This window comes from Lagenorhynchus albirostris, chromosome X (assembly GCF_949774975.1).
Source record: "Lagenorhynchus albirostris chromosome X, mLagAlb1.1, whole genome shotgun sequence".
Classification (NCBI taxonomy): domain Eukaryota; kingdom Metazoa; phylum Chordata; class Mammalia; order Artiodactyla; family Delphinidae; genus Lagenorhynchus; species Lagenorhynchus albirostris.
In genome coordinates, this window is record NC_083116.1 from 92,644,593 (window position 1) to 92,669,221 (window position 24,629).

Here is a 24,629-nt window from a genome sequence, read left to right on the forward strand (position 1 = left end):
TGAAGAGCTACTTTTTACCATCACCTCTACCCACTTAAACTACCATAAACTGTCTTTCAATTATCTTCTTATGATACACGTCATACCCACCAACTCTAACTCTATTCCTAATTTTACCCCCATTCCAATACATGCATATGCACTCACTCTGTTTGTTCCCTGAAGAAAAAAATAACAGTATTTTAAGGATATCATTCTTTTTTTGTAATCCAGAAGAGTGCAGAGGGAAAAAAATGAATGATGGAAAGAACAGGATTCTGGAGTCTGACAAATTCCAGTCATCATTAGCTACAGGAGATCCTGGGGAACTTATCGTCTCTGATTCTCAATTTTAATAACACTCAAAGGGCTGATTAAAGGATTAAAACTAGAAAACTTCTCTAAGGGTTTATCACAGTGCTTAGCACTCCATAGGTACTTAATAATTGTTTCTCTACCTTCTACTTAGGTTAAGATAAAAAGCTCCAACTCTTCCAGGATTGTTTCAAGCACCCCAATAATTTTGTCAAAATTTCCCTAACAATCTACACTACAATGTTGTTATGTGTTATTGTGTGCTGGAGTCACTGAAGAAAAAAATGTGTATGATTTCTCAAATGTCTGAGTACACTCTCAGGTTTGATGTCCACAAAAAAAGTTTCCATTATCAAAAAATCCTTTCACCACCGCTTCAAGAGCTTTTGATGGGATAAGAAAGTGTGATGTGGAGCATGGTACCCACTTAAAATGCCTTGATTTTTCCTCTCCTGTAAAATATAAAGCCTTTGATGAAGAGTTTCAAAATTTTAAATTTACCTATCCAAAGTACATACATAAATACTTATCAAGTTTGGAGAAGCCATCCTAAACAAGGCGAATTTTGGGATGATTTTACCATCCTTAAAGTCTAACATTTATTAAAAGGGACTGTCTTCAGTTCTTATTCCACTCTTAGCTATCTAAATGTACATATATACCAAATCACAATCACTGAAAACTTATCATTCTGCTTCCTTATAATTAAAAGAGCCTGAATGCTACACTGACATCTCAGAAATTACTATAATTTGGAAATTTCAAGATCTTCCTTATTTAAGTCATACATAATCCTATCTGGCAGATGGTTAGAGTACAAAAATATAATTTATTTCAGTGCTTTTTAATATCAGTGAAATTCATAAAATTATTGGGCTACAGTATGACAATTATTAATTTTTACACTAAATAAAATGACTTTTTAAAGCTAATAATGGCATTGTAAATGAAGCTAGTTATTGTCTTAGTTTTTTAAACTCTTAAGTTAGATATTTAGAAACTTTTGCTACTCCTCTCTGATAATTTCTCATGGCTGATTAGCACTAAATTTACAAGCAAATATAGTTTCATGGTGAAAAAGATTTCAAGATACAAACACGAATAAATTTTCTTTAATAATCTAAGTAAAAAGATGGCAACATCCTATACTTCCTCTTATCACCAAACATTGATGCCACTACCATGATCATCTATTACCTATCTTCCATATTCCATTAAAAAAAGGAACACATCTAAAGTGAGTACTATACACAACTCTGATCACCACGAAACACAACACCAGGCAAAAATCAGAATGGACACTCAGACTCAATCAACAGATTCATAGTAATTTCCAACAAAGCCAGCACGTACCTAAACCTACCAACTATGTTAGTGGTCAAAAATGACGCTGACAGAGCCAAATACCAAACAAAATGAAGATGAGCAAAAAGGCAGAATAAACGTTCCAAGCACCTTGAGTCACCATTTCATGGTGAAACTTCATGAATTTATTTGAAGTGTTTGAGGTAAGCACTGGTATTAGATACAGGCAAATACTAACAATTTTTTAAAAGCATTTAAAGGAAAATAAATAAATGGGGCAATTTTCCAATACTACTAACTCATAAAATAAGCTAGAATGAAACAGTGTTTTTATAGTAATGAGTTTCATTAAAAGGCTAGTTTTAAACATAGACGATATGTAGTTAGTTTAGATTTAGAACAAAGTTCAGGCAAACTTCTATAAAGCAAAACTATTTCTTGTTAAAAGGATTACTTTTTTTTTTAACATCTTTATTGGAGTATAATTGCTTTACATGGTGTTAGTTTCTGCTGTATAACAAAGTGAATCAGCTATACATAAACATATATCCCTTTACCTCCTCCCTCTTGCGTCTCCCTCCCACCCTCTCTATCCCACTCCTCTGGGTGGACACAAAGCACCGAGCTGATCTACCTGTGCCATGTGGCTGCTTCCCACTAGCTATCTATTTTACATTTGGAAGTGTATATGTGTCCATGCCACTCTCTCACTTCATCCCAGCTTACCCCCTTCCCCTTCCCCACGTCCTGAAGTCCATTCTCTAGGTCTGCATCTTTATTCCTGTCCTGCCCATAGGTTCTTCAGAACCTTCTTTTTTTTTTTTAAGATTCCATATATATGTGTTAGCATACGGTATTTGTTTTTCTCTTTCTGACTTACTTCACTCTGTATGACCGTCTCTAGGTCCATCCACCTCACTCCAAATAACTCAATTTCCTTTCTTTTTATGGCTGAGTAATATTCCATTGTATATATGTGCCACATCTTCTTTATCCATTCATCTGTTGATGGACACTTAGGTTGCTTCCATGTTCTGGCTATTGTAAATAGAGCTGCAATAAACATTGTGGTACATGACTTTTTTTTTTTAATTTTTTAATTTATTTTTGGCTGTGTTGGGTCTTCGTTGCTGCACACAGGCTTTCTCTAGTTGCGGCAAGCAGGGGCTACTCTTCGACGCGGTGCGCAGGCTTCTCATTGCGGCGGCTTCTCTTGTTGTGGATCACGGGCTCTAGGCGCACGGGCTTCAGTAGTTGTAGTTGTGGCGCATGGGCTTAGCTGCTCCGTGGCATGTGGGATCTTCCGGGACCAGGGATCGAACCAGTGTCCCCTGCATTGGCAGGCAGATTCTTATCCACTGCGCCACCAGGGAAGTCCTACATGACTCTTTTTGAATTATGGTTTTCTCAGGGTATATGCCCCGTAGTGGGAATTGCTAGGTCATATGGCAGTTCCATTTTTAGTTTTTGAAGGAACCTCCATACTGTTCTCCATAGTGGCTGTATCAATTTAACATTCTAAAAGGGTTACTTTTATATTCTTGCTTTTTTTTTCATTTTAAATGTGCACAAATAAAATCATCCCCATATAGGATAAGTATGGTTTTGTACACATATGCAGAGAAAAACAACTAGAATATAAAACAAATGATAAAAATAGAAAGTCTATAGTCCAGCCATACGGAAACTTTTTATTTTGTTCATTTTACAGTTTTTCATAATTAAACTTAAAAATTATTATGCTTTCCTCCAGGATTCATACTACCTTTAGTGTAAGGATAGTCAGAAATGTGAATGAAAATCATTTGTACTAGATCATCATCATTCAACAGAGCACGTTCTGCAATGACAAAAATGTTCTGTAATCTGTGCTGCCCAATATACTAGACATATGTGGCTATTGAGCACTTGAAACATAGCTAGTGCAAGACAACTGAATTTTTAAATTGCTTCATTAAATTTGTGTTTAAATTTATATAGACATATGGCAAATGAACAGTGTAGACTAGGTAATTTTTAAAGCTTAAAAACAATGAATATTCAACCCATATGCTAAATATTAAGAAAGCAAAATTTCTTATTTTTATAAATGAAAAACCTATAAAAATAATGGTATATCTTGCACTGGGGATGAGCAACACCTTCCACAAACATCACTTTAAAATCCTATAGTTGTTTATAGTTAGTGGCTTACACATCTATAATCATTACCACCTACTTCCAAAAAAAAAACATTGAGACGGGAAATAAACAGTTAATCATTAAATACTAGAATCAAAGGAGAGTAAAGGTTCTCCCAGCTACATAGAGAGACTGGATGTCTTCCTCCCATTACAGTGCCATTTTCCACAATGTTCAATATAATTTGTGCTCAGTAGCTGCTTTGTTTTTATTATTTGAAAAAACTGTTATCTCAGAATAGTAATATTATCATTACCCGCTATTTCTAAACCTTGACAGATTACCGCTCATAAACACAGATATGTAAATAATTTGGTTTTTTTATGTTAAGCATTAAAGTCTTTTATGATAAACTTGGTCAATCCCTAGCTAAAATATGAGTTGTTACTATTTTAGAATTGCTAAGTATAGGCAACATCTAAACAAATGTGGGTTTTTTTCCAATTTGAAAGATTAGCTGAAGTAGTTGGGTGACATACAAATGGTAGAGAAAACTAATGTAGATTTAAATACCCCAAATGGTTTCCTTTTTTTCTCTTTCTTTCTTTGTAATGCCTGCCATGAATGCCCAAAGCAAGAATCTCAACACAGTCCTAGTTTGGTGGCTCCCATTCTGAAGCCCTTCCTCGTCTATCAGGTTCCCGATGCTTACTGCCTCCCTCACCTGTAAGCTCCGTCAGGGGAAGGGCTATATCCCAACCCATGATCACACGATAGGGGCTTAATATACATTTCTTGAATTAATGAAGCAATGTCATGTTATTATTTTAGGTTCTCGAATAACCCTCTCTTCTTTGTCCTAAACTTCCACTTCTTAGGAGCTGCAAGTCAGGATGCTAAGGATTAATCTTATTCGTTACTTAAACTCATTTCCATTAAGATATAAATCACTGGTATTTTAAATGAACCAAACTTTTAGGTTGAATATAATCAAAGCAAGCATGCAGTCCTGCCCATAATTCCTAAAAACAGCCACAGACATAAAAGATGGTTTAGCAGCTGACTACTTACAAAAGATTAGGGATTGAAGCAGACTACAGGTCAACATGTCATCCATGAAATAGGGCTACTAAAAATGTATTCACGGTCCAAATTAATGAAGCATATTACACAAATCAACACCAATAATCAGCTCACCAAGGTCTGCTCTGGCCAGATCTCCAAAATTATCTTTAGTTCTGAGTGCCACATTTTAACAGGTGGTAACATAAAAAAGGTTACAAGTTTGGTGAAAGATGGAAAAACTATAATGTGAAAATGATTTTAACTGGGTTTAGTTGAGGAGAATCATCAGGGATGCTTTAGCTTTACTCAAATAGTTAAGAAGCTGTCACTTAGGAGAGATTAATTGCACTTTGGGTAGTTCCAGACATCAGACCAATGAATGGGTATAATTTACAAACCAGTTTAATTCAGTGCAATCAGAAAGGAGAAAAACTTAAATATGCCAAAAATTAAATGGGCCATCTTTCTTTGGCTCATATCAAAGAATTAAAGCATAAACTACTAAGGTATCTTAGTTGGGGGTAAAAAGGAGAGTTCTTACTTTGGATACAATTCTGAGCTGCATTTTTTAAAGATTCCTTGAGCTTCTCGGATATAAGCACACAATGTGTAATATTATATATAATACATAACCACACACAAACACACGTGTATATGTGAATGCATATCTCCTGACTTGATTCCATTACATTTTATTCACTTTGAATTTCCAGAATTTCTAAATAAACATACTATCTTGACCTCCTCCCTCAAAACCGTAAAAATGTCTGCATCATTAAAGCTGATATCCTTCCCAGAAATATGCCTAAATCAGAATTCTTCCCCTTTCCAGGCACTCGCAATGCCTTTGCCTGTTTTTAAAATACCTTAGGAATCTGAAAGGGTTGAAAGTACCTGAGTCTAAACCATTTTTTGAAATTTCAACACGCCATTTTTTTAATGAAGGGTTACACACTTAAAATGATAATTATTGATTCTTAATGACATCCATTCCTGAACTTATATATCAGACTTCCTGTTCTTCTCTTTTTAATTTCATTTACTATTTTTGAAAAGTTAAACTTTACACATCACCAATTCTAAAGGGTATATAGTGAAGTCTCTCTCCCAATCCTAAGCCCAGCCACCCAGTCCCCTTTCCCAGATGCAACAAAAGTAAAAAATTCTTACTATATTCAAGATTATTTTGTGCAGATTCAAGCACATATATTTTTCCCACCTTAGTACTAATATTTACGTATTTATATAAACACTTTTCTGTAACTTGCTTCAGATTATAGGAGTCCCTGATATCCTTTCTCCCCTTCTTCTCTGTTCATAGAACCCCTAAATTTAATTAGACATATGCTGACACAGAATAAATACTGGGATCCCCAGCCATCCTTGTGGGTGTGGCCTGGTGATTAAGTTCTGGCCAATGGGATATAAGGAAAGGACATGCTCTGCTTCAACCCCTCCTCCCCCTAGCTGAAAATCAGCCAGATGGTAGAAGTCACAAGCTGGGGATGGAGAGTAGGAAAACAGAGCCCAAGTTCCTGGAACAGTAGAGTTCCAGAGCAGCCCAGAACTGATTGCCTCTGAGAATTCTTATTAAGAAATAAATGAGTATGCAGCCCTCTTTCCTCATTTAAGTCAAACAAAGAAACAAAAAAGCAGCCTAATGAAATAATCATTAATACATACCAACAGGATAAAGGGAAATTTAAAAAAATCTAATTAACTGTCACCCATACGTAACATTTTAGAGAAGATACAAGAACTTATACATCTGTTACTCTACCCTATCTCCCTCACTCCACTTTTCAACTAATATACATCTTTTGCATCACAACAAAGTCAGTTAACAAAATTTAAGCATATCAGCATGGATCCTGGATTTCTCAGCCTCTCTGGACTCTGCATTCAGTGGATATGCTGGATGCTAAGGAGTAAATCAGCATTATTCAAGAAATTAGCACCTTAAGTACCATTCTTTGCAAATAAACTATTGAAATGCTTTGCTATTGCAAAACATTCTCACAGAACAACACTACTGAAATCAAACTAGATAATTTCGTAATTCAAGTGCTGACAGCTAATATCTGAGCTCTTGATGCGTACCAGGCACTATTCTAAGCACTTCACATATACTTATTCATTTAATCCTCACAATTACTCTATGAGATAGGGAGACCCTACTTCACAGATAAGAAAACTGAGGCATGTAAATCCTGTGTTCGAGGTCACAGAGCTACTAACTAGCAGGGGTGGCTTCAAACAGTATGGCTGCAGAGCCTCTGAGCAGCAAGGTGTGCAACTCAGGCCATGCCTAGGGACTTAAAGTCATTTGCAAGAAAGAAGACCTCCATAAGCAGCTCTTCCTCTTAAGCTCCAACACACAGCTCCTTCCACAACTCTACCTCTACACCAAACACAAAAGCAACACATAAGGCCGCCAGTTCCTGTTCCCACCATCCCACAAGGAAGATTTAGCCTAAGTTCTTTACCATGTTTTCTCATCTTGTTTTATTTTAAATCATATAAAAAGCAATCATCATTATCCCCTCCCCCCCAAAAAGACACACACATTAAAAAAAAATCAACAGCAAAACAAAACAAAAAATCAAATTCCCATATTCAAAAGCCACCTGTGGCAGAAAAACACTACCGCCCATATATATAAATGATAATATACCAGTTCAAACAAAATGTGGTGTATTATCTGGAAAATGTTAAATGGTTTCACCCTATTTCTTTGTATCTTCTGAATCTCCTTAGTTCACCTAGTGTTATTATTTTCTCTCTTTAGTATAACTGGCACAGAATGCCAAATACAGCTGCAACAAAGCAAACTAGGCTGTACTGTCTCAACCATCAGCAAGTTGCTAGTTTACTACTAACTCTAAAACCTTTATTGCTGATGCATGCAGCCAAATGAACTAGTGAATCCTATCTACACATGCACGTATACACGCCCAGGACCAACATGAAATTTTTATTTTACTGATTGATTTTTGGCCATGGCATGCGGCTTGCAGGATATCTTAGTTCCCCAACCAAGGATCGAGCCCATGCCCCCTGCAGTGGAAGCTCAGAGTCCTAACCACTGGACCGCCAGGGAATTCCCCCAACATGAAATTTTTAAAAAGCTGTTGTGTCAAAACAGCCAAGTTATTTTCCAAATATTTTTTTCTGTATCATGCTAAATGTAACAATGCGCAGTTATACTAAAGTACATTATTTATAAACATGTGAATTAAGTCTTGGATAACCTTTAAAAGAATGTACATTTCAAATTTGGAGGCAAGGAGAGTATGAGATAAAATTTCAGCAGAATGACCTCTGTGAATAAAGCCCAGAATAATCCTGTGATTTCCCATATAAAGCAGTAGGCTTTACTTCCCATCTTTTTTCCTTCATTTGCTTGCTACTCCAGTCTTTTATTTGTCTAGAGGTAGACAATCTTACAAGCAATCATTCTCCCCATCACTTCAGCTGTACACATTTAATTCAGAGTTCCCAAAATACACAGAAAGAAAGCCATCTATCAATACAAGATTATGTAGACCAAATCTTGATCAAGTTTGTAAAATATTATTATGCCTGCTATAACATGGATGCTTGCTTTAATATCTTTATCAGCAAATTATGCATTCATTTGCCTTAAACACATTTCTAAAATGATAAATGCACAAAAAAGGAGTAAGCACTTCACTGTGGGGGGAGGGGGGAGCGGGACATCACATTTATGACCATGAGCTCCATGAAAATAATCTACTTTGAATTCTACAACTTCTAATGCACAGTAGGCAATTAGAATTTATTTATTAAATAAATGAATGATCCTAAAACTAGGAAAACTGCAACACAGTAAAGGCCTCTCCCCAAAGGTAGTGCTTTTAAAAAAAAAAAAAGTTTTAATCGATCTGAATATACTCTTCCAGACTTTTCTCTATGCAGAGTCGGCCCTCCATACCCATGGATACAGAACTTGCTGATATAAGGGCCAACTGTACTATGCCATTTTATATAAAGGAATTGAGCATCTGTGGATTTTGGTATCCGTAGGGGTCCTGGAACCAATCCCCCTTGGATATCGAGGGGCGACTATATAAACAAATAGTACAAATCTTTGTATGCAGTTTATAAACTATTTCCTTCATTCTATATATCATTAACTGCTTACCGTATCAAAGTATACAGATCTACATCAAAATAACATCTGCAAATCATTTTAATAATGGTTAAACCATAATTAGTTTCTACTGAAGAGTATCTGGTTGTTAACCAAGTTTTTACTATTACTATTACCCAATGAACATAATTTGGCCAATTTATATTTCTTCAAGGTAACTTCCTCACAGTTGAATGGGAGGCACAATTTAAGCTTTTGACAGTCCCACTAGCAAAAATGAACCAATATAATATTCCACCAGCAGTGATCTTTTTCAGTTCTTTAATTACTTTTTTCCAAATATTTATTGGCTAAAGTTACTACTTCTTCCATGAACTATCAACCTGTTAATTGACTGTACCTTAAGTGCCTTCAATAGTTTCTCCCAGTAATTAGTACAAACTATCATCCTTCCATGTGTGCCATAAAATGAAAAGAATTAGGAAGTACTCCCTCTTCAGGCAACCTGGACAACCACTCTGCTGAAAACTAAAAATGTTAGACAAAACATGGTGGCAACATGGTGGTAGTGGGACTTACACAAGGTTCTTACTATGAACTTGACCAAATGAGAAAGTTAGGAAGACTGGGCTGAGGAAGGGGGAGACTTAAAAGAGGCAGAGGTAGAGAGAGTAGTGAAGCAACTGTTGCACTGAGGACATTTTGAAAGTCTGTGTAAACCTGAGTGATGGGTTTAGAGGTCTCATTTAGGGATAGAACACAAAGCCTAGGGGTTACCCAAGAAGAGCAGTCAAATAAGACACCCCTCCGCATAACACTGAGACATCAATGGGCTAGACCTTCAACCTCAATGTAACTAAAAATATGATAATAAAACAATTTTTTAAATTTTATTTTAAAACTGGTCTTGAAGGACAAGGAAAATTGCTTGTCCCATAATGGCAATGATTGGAGAAGAAAATCTCCTGAGTATTTGTAACCGAAAGTCTGAATTCACTTGACCTGGGTAAAACAAACTGCAGGCAAGAATTTATTATTAGTCCTCAACTAATAGCAATCCAAAGTAAAGGCCAAACTGAAGCATACTACTATCACATTCGTGGCCTAAAAGAATTTCTACAGCTCCAAGGAAAATAAATTCTTCATATTCAGAAAGTCACTACATATAGAGGGGGGAAAAAAAGCCGAGCAAAGGAGATGATCAATATGTAGATATGTTAAAATGAATATTGTTTAATGCAATTAATCACAATAAATATAAATGGAATAAGTATGCTAGTTAAGAAAAAAGGCTATCAATAGATTTTTAAGCCCAGATTTATACAATTTACTAGATACATCTAAAATATAAAAAAAGATTTAGAAATACTACACAAGTATAACCAAAAGAAAGTTGGCACGGTACCAGTTACCATGAATTACAATAAAGATTCAGAAATAAAGAGAACTGGTGCATTAATACAAATATTTAGTAACCAAATAAGGAGCTCAGAAACACACCTTCATATGTATGGAAACATGCACAAAAATGGGCAAACTATAACCTAACCAAATAAAGGTGGTGAGCCAATATGTTATTTCTAACGGGAAAAAGAAGGAAAAAAAGCAAACACTAGACTCCTACATCTACACATACAAAAACCTATTTCAAATGGATTAAAGACCTAAATAAAAGGCAAAATTTAAGAAGAAAAGCATAGCAAAATGTTTTGGACAAAAGGATAGGGTAGGAATTCTTTAAAAATAGACCAAAAAAATGCAAGTCATGGGGGGAAAAGGTTAATTCAACTACATCAATGTTTGGGACTTCAGGTTTATCAAAACAGAACAAATCTGACAAATATAAAGGCAAGTCACAAACTGGGAAAATATACCTTCAGCACAAATAGTAACAAACTGTTCATATTTAGAATACACAAAACTCCAAAGACTCAGTAAGAAAAAACACTCAATTTAAAAATAATACTGGGGGAAACTTGATCTGCCACTATGATCCACAAAATTAAAGAATGAGCAATAAAACAAAACACAACTGGGCTTCCCTGGTGGCACAGTGGTTGAGAATCTGCCTGCCAATGCAGGGGACACAGGTTCGAGCCCTGGTCTGGGAAGATCCCACATGCCGTGGAACAACTAGGCCCGGGAGCCACAACTACTGAGCCTGCGCGTCTGGAGCCTGTGCTCCGCAACAAGAGAGGCCACGATAGTGAGAGGCCCGCGCACCGCGATGAAGAGTGGCCTCCGCTTGCCACAACTGGAGAAAGCCCTCACACAGAAACGAAGACCCAACACAGCCATAAATAAATAAAAACCACAACCAAATTATTTGCTGATTAATAAAGATCAAGGGGCAAACAGGTACGTTACCCACTCCTTAGGTAAGTCATAAGGACTTATGTCTACTAAACCACTAGAAGATAACCCTGCTCTATCCTATCATAAGTATAAATTTTTCCAATGACTCGAAAGGCTTTTTGACTCAGGAATTGAAAGAGTAAAACTAATAAAAGGTTAAGCAAATTCAAGTATTTTCCATAATTAGTGGCTCTTTTAACAATCTGCTCCACTAAAAAGTTCATCTGAAAAACCAATCCTGAAAGAATATTTTACCAAAAAATCTGAATTTAAAAGAAAGCTGTCTTAACACTAAATACTCACTTAAAATACTTTCATATAAAATATGAACTGTCCAAAATACTATTTCAATTTAGTTTAAGTCTCTAATAAGCTCATATTCAAATTTCTATTTTAAATCAGTGAAATAAATACCATCCCACTTATCTCGGGAGAAACCTAAAATCTAGCTTCTCCACACAAGACACACACTTGAATTACTGGAATGACACACTTCTTGACATCTCAATCTTCCATTCTATACAGAATTTTGATATTTAATTTCTTAAGTCTTTGAATTTCTGCTTCCCACCAAGATGCAGTGAAACAGACCAAATTTATTCCTGAATGACATGACTAAAAAACCAGAGATGGGGCTTCCTGGTGGCGCAGTGGTTGAGAGTCCGCCTGCCGATGCAGGGGACACGGGTTCGTGCCCCGGTCTGGGAAGATCCCACATGCCGCGGAGCGGCTGGGCCCGTGAGCCATGGTCGCTGAGCCTGCGCGTCCGGAGCCTGTGCTCCGCAACGGGAGAGGCCACAACAGTGAGAGGCCCGCGTATCGCAAAAAAAAAAAAAAAAAAAAAAAAAAACACAGAAACTGTATGAAACAAAGGTTTTCACACACTGAATATCAGAGAACACATGGCAATAATCCTTGAGAAGGGAAAACAAAGGATGTGAGCCCTATAATTATCCCAAGCATACTGCTTTTCAGGCTGCAGTACAGCTATGGGAAATTTTCTTGCCCAAATCAATGTAAGCTAGAATAAAGTGGAACAACATCTTTATAGTTACTGAAAGGAAAATAAATGTGTCAACCTACAATTCTATACTCAGTATAAATATCTTTCAAAAAAAGAAGATGAAAGTACACTTCTTCAGATATACAAAAGCTGAAAGAATTTAACACCAGCAGACCTACCTATAGTCTAAGAAATGTTTTCTTTTAATTCTCAGGTGGAAGTAAAATTATACCACAAATAAACCTTTACACAGAATGCAGAATGAAGACCACCAGAAATGATAGCTGCACAAGTAACTATAAAAGACATTTTTCTTATTTTTTTAAACGTCTCCTTAAAACACAACTGACCCCAAAATCTACTGGGGGGATAAAAAATACTCCTAGAAGTGATAAGTGAGTTCAACAAGGTCACGGGACACAAGAGCAACATACAGAAAATAAATTGTATTTCTATACACTAACAATGAATAATTGGAAACAAAATTTTTAAAATATCATTTATAATAGCAGAAACATGATAATATGTAGGTATAATTCTAACAAGTATGGGCAGCAGAATCTGTATGCTGAAAACTACAAAATACTGACCAAAAAAACTCGAATAAGGCCCAAATAAGCGCAGAGAGATACCATGTTCATGAACTGGATGATTCAGTAAGATGAGAACTAAAATCCTAGCAGTATTTTTGGTAGATACAGATGGGCTGGTCATAAAATTCATACATAAAAGTAAAGAAACTAGAATAACCAAAACAATTTTGGAAAAGAACAAAGTTGGAAGACTCACATGACCCAATTTTAAGAGCTACTATAAAGCTACAGAAATCAATTAACACCACAACATACCACTACATACCTATTTAAATGGCTATTTCCCCCAACTTTATTGAGATATAATTAACATACAACATTGTGTGAGTTTAAGGTATACAACATGATATAGGTATACACCGTGAAATGATTACCACAATAAGATTAGGTAGCATATCCATCACCTCACGTAGTCACTTTTTTTTTTTCCTTTGGTGGTAATATTTAAGATCTACTCTCCAAGCAACTTTCAAGTATACAATACAGTATTATTAACTGTACTGCTACACATTAGTTCTCATCTTATAACTGGAAGTTTGTACCTTTTGACCAACAACCCCCCCGGCAAACACCAATTTACACTCTGCTTCTGAATTTTGACTTTTAGATTCCACATATAGTGAGATCATACAGTGTTTGTCCTTCTCTGCCTGACTTTATTCACTTAGCATAATGCCCTCAAAGTTCATGAATTTTTTTTGAGATAAAGTTGCTGTACAGTATTACATGTTACAGGTGTACAGCACAGTGATTCACAACTTTTATAGGTTATACTCCATTTATAGTTATAAAATATTGGTTAAATTCCCTATGTTGTACAAAATATCCTTGAAGCTTATTTATTTAAAGTTCATGAAAATTTTAAAGTGTGACAATACCATGTGTTAATGAGGATGCAGAACAACTGGTAAAAATGTAAAATGGTACAGTCACTCTAGAACACAGTTCGACAATTAAGTATGAAGTTAAACATACATTTATCACAGGACCCAATGATCCCGCTCCTAGGTGTTTACCCTAGAGAAGTAAAAACTTATGTTCATACCGAAACCTGTACACAATGTTTATAGTGGCTTTATTCATTATCAATGAAAATGAAACAATTACAATATTCTTCAACAGGTAAATGGATAAACTGTGGTACATCTACACAATATTTAGCCATATAAAAGAATGAACTATTGATATAGCATCGATGAACCTCAAAGGTTTTATGCTGAGTAAAAGAAGCCAGTCTCAAAAGACCACATAGTGTATATACTTGTCAAAATGCACCAGACACTTAACACAACATTGTAAATCAACTATACTTCAATAAAACATTTTTTAAAACTCATCAAACACCTAAAACAGGTGAAATTAAATATATGTAAATTATACCTCAACAAAGTTTATTTTTAGAAAGAAACCGTTTAAAGTGAAAAACAGTAACAATGTACCGTGGGGTTTGTAACACGTAGAAGTAAAATGTATGACAATACTACAAGAGACCAGGATGGGAGAAATGAAGTATATCCTTGTAAGGTCAACACTATGCATGATACAGTATAACCTGAAGGTAGGCTGTGATAAGCTAAAGTTAAAATTTTAAGAATTGCTTGAACTGATAAGTGTAATATCTAAGGTCAATAAACAAAGTCACTTGTATTCCTATATACCAGCAATGTTGGAATTTGGGGGAAAAAACTTAATACCATTTACAATAGCACCCCCCCAATGAAGTACTTAAGATATAAATCTAACAAAATATGTATAGGATCTGTGTATGGAAAACAACAAAATGCTGATGAAAGAAATCAAAGAATATCTAAATAATCGGAGAGAAATACCATGTTCACAAAATAGAAAACATTAACGTATCAATTCTCCCTAATTTTACATATAGATTCAACGCAATCCCAATCAAAATCCCAGCAAGTTTTGTATATACCAACAAGCTGATCTAAAAATTATATGGAAAGAAAAGGAATTAGAAAAGCCAAAACAATGCTGAAAAAGAACAAGTCAGCAGGTTCATATTACACAATTTCAAGACAATATAGTAAGCAACAATAATCAGGACAGTGTGGTACTGAGGAAAGAACAAACGGAGATCAATGGAACAACATAGAAAACTGAGAAACAGATGCATACAAATATAGGCAACTGTTTTTGACAAGATACAAAGGTAATTCAATAGAAAAAGGATTGTCTTTTCAACAAAAGGTGGTGGAAAAACTGGAAGCCCAGTTGTAAAACAACAACAAAACCTCAACACATACTTAATGAGGTGAAATACAGACATTTTCAGACATATGAATACAGCAGACCCACATGAAGAAAACAAAAATGATCTCAAAAGCAATGTCAGAGATTCAGAAAGAAATGACAAGCAAAGAAAATGTTAAGCATGTGGGTGACAACCTTAACAATGTTTTGTATTTAAAACATGTTCAGAATTAATATATACAACAATGGAATGAAGGAGGGGAGGATGTTAAAGGCTCTAAGAATCTTGCATTGCCCAAGAAAAGAGAAAATGTATCGGCTAGGCTTTAATAAGTTAAAAATGCATGCTGTAACCCCTAAGGCAGCTATTCTCAAAGTGTGGTTCACAGACAACTGGGAGTCTCCTAAACACTTTAGGGAGGTCTGCTAATGCAAAATTATTTTCATTATAATACTAAGATGTTATTTCTTTTTTTTAACTCTATTAACACTTATACTGATGATGCAAAAGTAATGGTGAGTAAAACTGCTGGCACCTTAGCAGAAGTCAAGGCAGAGGCACCAAAGGCACCAAACTGAACTAGAAATCACATATTCTTCACCACCAAGCACTTATAGGGTTTTTTTAACGCCAGCTTCATGTAAGAATATCTTTGATGAAGCAGTAAAAATCATTTCATTAAATGTCAACCCTTGACCACACATTGTTTTAATAATCTTTGTGGCAAAATGGGAACTTCGTTTAAAGCATTCTACTCCATACTGAAGTACAATGGCTATATTGAGGGTAAGTACATGTGTGACTGTTTGAGTTGTAAACTGAACTTGCCTGTTTTTTCATGGAACCCCATTTTTTACTCAAAAGAATGACTGACAAACTATGTTTATTCGGACTTAGGTACTGGAAGACATTTTCTCAAAAATGAATGAAATGAGTCTGTCATTTCAAGAAAACTAACAGTAATTTGTTGCCAATGATCAAACTTAAGATTTCAAACAAAAATCAGCATCTTGGAAAACTACCTCCACGGTGAGCTTGACAGCTTCCCAAAACTCAAAAGGCTTTTCTGATGAGATTGGTGGTAATATTAATGAATACAATTTTTTGATATTGTGTAATAAAATGTGTTGACATTTGTAATAATTGGAAGTGCTCTCCTTTTCCTTCTTTCATGCTCACTGAACTGCCCCAAACCAAAATGTTACCACTTGTGTTTCTCCAATCCATTAACAACATGTCCTCCCTACTATTCAGGGGCTACAGTGTCATTTCGTTATCTATAAACTCTGAAACAAATCTTACAATTCAAGACAGACAGACAGAAGGAAGGAGAGGGAGGGAGGGAGGGAGGCAGAATGACAAAAACAAAGGGAGGGAGGGAGAGAACGGACAAACTCAGTATATCATCATCAACTCACTGCTACTCCCAAAGCCTATGGCGGTATCAATAAATCATGAAAGGTTATGACACAACAATATATAGTAATCACTTATGGTATATTCTAAGTAATATCTTAATATGAGTAAAAAGTCAACCAAACCCTTCCTCCTCTAGGGACAAATCTGACCTTGGGTTAACTAGTTCTTTTATTTTTAAAACCTGATAAAGGTGGAATGTCAATTGTGTTACTAGCAACACTGATTATGGTAACAGTTACCGGATTGATGAAATAAACCTAGAGTGAGAGTACTGAAAATGAACTATGAATATCTGGTAGGATGCCACAGCTTTGGGAATCCCTCAGTATAGGGCCTCCTTTAACTGGGCATGTCTCTACAGAAACTGCAGGAGCAGTATGCCCATAAAATTTAGAAAAGATACTGGTTCCTATTTGGGATGGGGGTGTGGATGTGTGCGGTGTGATGTGTTTGTTTTCTAAACCAGGTGTGGTGGACTGAACAAAAGATGACCTTATATGGCAAAAGATGTGAAAGGAGCTGATTCTCCACTAGAGCCTCCAGAGTGTTGCCCTGCCCCTGCCAACCTTGATCTCAGGCTTCTGGCCTCCACAACTGTCAGAGAATAAATTTCTGTTGTCCTAAACCACCCAATTTGTGGTAATCTGTCACATCAGCCACAGGAAACTAATATACTAGAGTAGCTTTGCACCCACCTATGTGAGTCTCATTCTCTCACACCAGAGCTGTCACTTCATGAGCCAAAAACTAACCCCTGGACAGAACTGCAAGGATTCCCACGGAAGAGGAATGCCTGTCACTGCTCTGTTGACATGCTGTTTCCTGTCTGATATCCTTCTGTGTCAATGTGACATCAAGTGTGACCTAATCAGGTCTTACTTGTCTGAATGACTTTTGAGCCTAAGGCTCCACAGTGGGCCCTGTAAGTTACTAATGGTATTTATAGTGCCAAAGTATCTAAATGCTTTACCCTTTTTAATGCCATCAGAGCTAAGTATGGTGGATAAAAGTGTGGGCTCTAGAATCCGAGTGGGTAGGTTTTGAATTTTAGCTTTGTATTGTGTGGCCTTAGGCAAGTCAATAATCTCTCTATGCTCTGAAAAATAGGAATATTTTATAGCAACATAGGATTTACTATAAGCACTAAGTAAATACCACAATTTAAGATTTCAAGCAAAAACTAGAATTTTGGAAAACATATATACCACCACTGTGAACTTTATGAATCATAATTCATAATTTGCATCTTTGTCACAAACCATCTGTTTCATTAAGATTTTAAAGTTAATTACTGTTTGGCTGTACATCATATTCTGTTTGTAACTATCTGTGGTTCTATCCCTTTCTCATTCCTGATGTTTTATATTTCTGCTCTCTTTTGCCCTCTCCCTAGGCTTTACTAGAGGTACATGCGTTTTGTTCTTTCAAAAACTAACTGCTGGATTCTTTATGAACACATTTTAAATGCTGTACCACAAATTACTTAAAATAAGGTGTGTGTGTGTGTATGTGATATTCAATACGTAACACTGCCCTCTTGCGTGCCATTATGTTTTACTAAGTGAAAGAGATGTCTTTCCAGGATTGTGCAGTACCAGAAAATGCCAAGTAAGTATTATGTACACTATAACGCAGGGGGGAAAGGTCAAGAACTACTCACCTATACAAGGGGGGGAAAGGTCAAGAACTACTCGCCTAGAAAATGCAAGGCCTTCCATTATACAGTGCCACCAAGCATCCTTACCAAATCCTTGCTCTCCACTGCCCCCCAATAGTTCCCTAGATATATCACATTTTCTTAGCTCGGTGCATTGTGACAAAGATTCTTTCCTTGTGCAAACTCTACTCAGGCTGCTCTGAGCTCTTTTTCAACTAGGCCTCAAAATTTGGACTTCCATGTTTGTCTCTGCACTGTCCAATATTAGCAAGAATCCTGCTAAATTGGTTTAGCCAGAATCCCCATCTTCTGTCATCCCCCAGGTGATGTCTGATCACCCTGGACTGCCTTCAGCAACTGACTCCCACCCTGTTCCTTGGCTATACATCCCCATTTAACCATGTTGTATTCAGTTGAATCCAATCTTTCTCCCCCACTGCAGGGTCCCTATACCTATAGCAGTAGTCCACCTTGAATAAAGCCTTCCTTACCATCTTTAACAAGTGTCATGAATAATTTCTTCCTCAACGTTTGGTTTATAAGGTCTACTATGCCAAAATGATTCTTTTTTTCTTGAGTCATCTGTATAGGACCTATTCTCTTCTAGAATTCTATCATACACAAAATCAGTTGTTCCATGTCACCTCCCCCTCCCTTAACATGTCTGCCTCTATCACTTCTTTCTCTAGCAGGGACTAATTCTCATTCAAATATCTATCCCCAAGTCACATGGCAGGGTCATCATTCTAAACCATCAGATATTCCCATAACTGGCTTAGGCTACCTACTAGTAATTTCACCAAACAGACACATGTAAGAATGGGAAGAAACTAATTTTTTTTTCTATGAAGGTAACATCAAATAATGAAAAGCTTGAGCCAAAACCAGACCTGAAAGACACAAATTTTCAGACAGACCAAGGCCATCACCATGATTTTTTAGAACACAATCCTAAAAGTTGTGGGTAAAAGAATGAGAAGTTTAAAAAAGAAAATCTGGATTACATACAAAATGGATCATCCTAAACAGAAAGTTACAAAGGAAAGAAAGAATTATTTCAAAATTCAAGGAAAGTTATTTCCAAAATAATATTCTATACCAGACAAACTCCCAATCAAGAAGGCAGAAGAACAGAGAAAAATGAGTCATCTAAGAAACAAATACAACACAAGAGTGAAGACCCACTTCTTCCAAAGATGATGAAAAGCCAAATAATAAAGAAAGAGAGAGGACACTAGGAAAGCTATAGGAAAGGAAATTATCCAAAACTGACAGATTATACAATGTACTTGAGAAACAGAGGAAAGAGACTTCCCTGGTGGCGCAGTAGTTAAGAATCCGCCTGCCAATGCAGGGGACACGGGTTTGATCCCTGGTCCAGAAAGATCCCACATGCCGCGGAGCAACAAAGCCCATGCGCCACAACTACTGTGCCTGCACTCTAGAGCCCACGAGCCACAACTACTGCACCCTCCTGCCGCAACTACTGAAGCCCACGCACCTAGAGCCCGTCCTCTGCAACAAGAGAAGCCACCGCAACGAGAATTCCATGCACCACAACGAAGAGTAGCCTCCGCTCACCGCAACTAGAGAAAGTCCACGCGCAGCAACGAAGACCCAACACAGCCAAAAAATAAATAATACAATGTATTAAAACTTGTCAATAATAAAATGATAAAAAGCAATTAATATCAGAAAAACTTTTTTAAAGTAAATATATGTAATATATTTCTTGGCTTGCTACTAGAAATACCAATAATAAGGTAAATGTGACATGGAAGCAACCCAAGTGCCCATCAACAGACGACTAATTAAGAAGATGTGCTGTGTTGGGCTTCCCTGGTGGCGCAGTGGTTGAGAGTCCACCTGCCGATGCAGGGGACACGGGTTCGTGCCCCGGTCCGGGAAGATCCCACATGCCGTGGAGCGGCTGGGTCCGTGAGCCATGGCCGCTGAGCCTGCGCTCTGCAACGGGAGAGACCACAACAGTGAGATGCCCGCGTACCACAAAAAAAAAAAAAGAAGAAGAAGAAGAACATGTGGTGTGTATATATAATGGAATATTACTCAGCCATAAAAACGAATGAAATAATGCCATTTGCAGCAACATGAATGGACCTAGAGAATATTATGCTTAGTGAAATAAATCAGAGAAAAGACAAATACTATATAATATCACTTATATGTGGAATCTTAAAAATAATACAAATGAATGTACATACAAAACAGAAATAGAGTCACAGACATAGAAAATAAACTTATGGTTATCAAAGGGGAGGGAGGGGGGGAACAAATTAGGGGTATGGGACTAACAGATACGAACTACTATACATAAAATAGATAAGCAATGAGTATTTACTGTATAGCACAAGAGAATTATACCCAGTATCTTATAATAACCTATAATGGAATATAATCTGCAAAAAAAATGAATCACTGAGCTGTACACCTGAAACTAACACAATACTGTAACTCTACTATACTTCAATTTTTAAAATAATAATAATAAGGTAAATTTATTAATTTAAACCAAGGCTGTTATAAAGGAAGGACAGAAAAAAGAAAAGATGGGTTTTTTTAAATCAACTTTATCCTCCATACTAGAAAGTCAACAGAATGTAAGTGAGGGGAGGGGGTAGGGGATGACACAGAAACAACAGTTATAAGCATATTATTTAGAAATATGGAGGCAAATACCAAAAGTAACAACTAAGACTTATTGAAGGTGGTATACTGTAAGAACAGTGGGGTACTGCTGTTTTCTACTACACACCTTATAGAACCAATTGAGAGTTGTTTTTTAACTGTGTACCTATGCTTTCTTAAATAAAAAAATAATAAAATACATGGATAAGACGTGAATAAGGGGCTTTAGAATACTTATAATTAAACAGGGGAGGGAAGCTATGGAACTAAACGACATAAGTAGGTAGAAAAAGAAAGGCCAGCTAAAGAGGAAAATCAGGAAACCTTGGTGTGTCAAAATAACTGAAAGAAGATAAAAGCTTTGAGTACAAGAACAGTCTATTGTGCAGAATGTTGCTATAAAGGTCAGGTAAGATATAAGTAAAATATAAGCAACTTGCCACGTACCTAAATGTCATCAGGACACACGTAGCAATAGCAAAAGGCTGCCTAGAGCAATCAGGACACTGGTAGTCTAGCTAAAACGGCACTGATCTAAAAGATACCATCAGGGATTTCCCTGGTGGTGCAGTGGCTGGGAATCCGCGTGCCAATGCAGGGGACATGGTTCAAACCCTGGTTCAGGAAGATCCCACATGCCGCGGAGAAACTAAGCCCATGCACCACAACTACTGAGCCTGCGCTCTAGAGCCCGCGAGCCACAACTACTGAGCCCTCGTGCCACAACTACTGAAGCCCGTGGGCCTAGAGCCCATGCTCTGCGGCAACAGAAGCCACCGCAATGAGAAGCTCGTGCACCGCAACGAAGAGTAGCCCCTGCTCACCACGACTAGAGAAAGCCCGTGTGCAGCAACAAAGACCCAACGCGGCCATAAGTAAATAAATAAATAAATTTTAAAAATAAATAAAAGATATCAGGATATGCAGGCAAGCTCCTCAGTTAGGATCCAGCAGATAGGCAAGCATCCATTTCTTGGTTCCAAAGTATTAGAGTAAAAAAATAACACTGGATAAACGCTTATCTTAATACAGAGGTAGCTTATTCTCTATTCTGTTTTATACAGCCTATGGGTATTTGACGGTATTGAAATTCTCATAGCTGGAAAAAGGACAGACCCAAGAAGCAGATTCTGACTCAGGAGAAGACTAATGACTCTCTCCATCTCCCACACTTGGATTCCTTTTCATCAACCCAACATTAGCTTTAGATGTTTTGTAGCTGAGACAACTGGGTAACATTAAATCACTGTGTGGAAAAAATATTTTAAACATCCCCCCCACCAACTAAAAGAACCCCAAATAAGATTAATATTTACTAGGATTTTCATAGACACTTGCATTGTATCTTTTTAAAATTTTTTAGTATTTTCAACGTGGTAAAAACACATAACATTAAATTTACAGTCTTAACCATTTTCAAGTGTACAGCTCAGTAGTATTAAGTATATTCACACTGTTGTGCTGAAACTCTATACCCATTAAACATTTATTCTCCCTTCCCACTACCCCACTCCCACAACCACCCTTGGCAACCACCTTTCTACTGTTTCTATTATTTTGACTAGTTTAGGTATTTCATATGAATGAAATCATATAGTATTTGTCCTTTTGTGACCAGCTTATTTTATTTCATTTACCCTAATGTCCTCAAAGTTCACCCGTTATAGCGTGAGACAGGATTTACTTCTTTTTCAAGGCTCCTTAACATTCCACTCTATGTATATACCAGATCTTCTTTATTCACTCATTCATTGATAGACATTTGGGTTGCTTCCACCTCCTGGCTACTGAATAATGCTGCAATAATCACTGGTGTGCAAATACCTCTTCAAGACTCTGCTTCAATTCTTTTGGATATATACCCTTAAGTGGGACTGCTAAATAAGATAAATTTAAATGTCTTTTGGTTACAAGAAGAGGACCAAAATTTGAAATGGGAAGGGAAAAAAAGTGTGTCTCAGATAAGAAAGTATAGCATTACGAATTCAAATGTAAAGGTGGCATGTATGCCACCTTACATTTATTATTTAGATTGAGGATAAGGGGATAGAAACTCTTCTGTTTTGTATTATACTAGCTAAGAACATCTGTGGCATTTTATAATCCATCTATATGAGATAATTATATGATTTATTGCCAACTGTTCAGATTGCTTCAAAGCAAAGGATGAGTACTTACAGCCATGTATTCAAAAAATTAAAGTGCCATATGCCTTTTCAACTTAGTTTTCAACTTTTCAACTATAAAGTAATTTTAATTGATACTATTTTCTATCCTTGAAGATTATTTTACTTAATTCCAAATAAGAATAAACTTTGATATACACTGTACTTGGGCAAATTTAGGGCCAGCACACTTTAAGAGTGGATCTTGAAATAAATAGAAGAACGCTTTTCAGATAATACTCCAATTTTTATAGAATATATAAAAAGAAAGAGCTCCTGTAGTGAAAATCTAAATATAGCTACTTATAGAAGTCTATTACCTGTCTCACTTGTGAAAAGGTACTTTTTATCTGCTGTAGGCTTAGAAATCAAGTATCAAACCAATGAAGATTGAGTTCTAAACAAAAACTAATGTTCTGTTCAAGATAAACTTTCTGATCCCCTCTCTGAAAGTAAGGATTATCTCAGAGTTCTGGAAGAACGAGATTACAAAAAAAAATGAACTCTAGAAATGGGAAATGCTGTACACTACTATGATATCTGGAATACATACCAGATACACGTTAATAATACAAAAATTTCTTAGATGACACCAAAGGCACATACATGAGGGAAAAAATGATAAATTAAACTTTACCAAAATTAAAATGTTCTACTCTTTAGAAGATACTATTAAGAGAATGAAAAGACAAGAAGCCACAGACTGCAAAGCATATATCTGATGAAGTACTTGTAACCAAAATACAGAAAGAATTCCCAGGGGTATAGCTCAGTGGAAGAGCATATGACTGCAGAATATATAAAGAATTCTTTAAACAAAATAAAAAGAAAACAACCCAATTTTTTATGAAATTGGCAAAATATCTGAACAGGCACTTCAAAGAAAATACACAAATGGCAGGTAAGCATGAAAAGATGCTCAATATCATTAGCCATTAGGGAAATGCAAATTAAAACCAAAATGAGGAGATACCACTACACACATACCAGAATGCCTAAAATTAAAGAGTGATCATACAAAATGGCAAAGATAAGGAATAATGAGAGCTCTAACACACTGCTGGTAGAAATGTAAAATGGTACAATCACTCTGAAAAGCAGTTTGGGAGTTTATTCAGTTAAACATACACCTACCATACAATCCAGCCATTTCACTCCAGAGAAGTCTATACAAAGATTTATACAAGAATGCTCATAGCAGCTTTCTTTGTAATAGCCAAAAACAGAAAACAAACCAGGAGTTCATTGATAGATGAACAGATAAAAAAACTGTAGTATATCCATACACTAGATTACTACTCAGCAAAAAAAGAGAATAACTATTGATGCACACAACAACACAGATGAATCTCTGAATAATTATGCTGAAAGAAACCAGAATAAAAGACCACTTACTATATGATTCCATTTAAATAAAACTTGAGAAAATACAAACCAATCTAACGTGACAAAAAGCCAATTAGTGATTGCTTGAGGATAAAGGAGAGAGGCAGGAGAAATGGAGATGATGTATATATTCCCTCTTTTATCTTGTTTAGTCTATTAAGTGAGCAATAGCATTATGTCTAAAATAAAAAAGTGTACATACCTTAATTTAAAAATTCTTTATTGCTAAAAAATGTTAACCACCATCTGAGCCTTCAGTAAGTCAAAACGGTTTTTGCCAGTGGAGGGTCTTACCTT

At 36.2% G+C, this 24,629-nt stretch overlaps 1 protein-coding gene across 8 annotated transcripts in view; it reads right to left on the minus strand.

Annotated features, from left to right (window-relative positions):
• KDM6A (lysine demethylase 6A) overlaps positions 1-24,629 on the minus strand; it is a 209,390-nt gene that overhangs the window by 137,328 nt on the left and 47,433 nt on the right. The window lies entirely within an intron of this gene.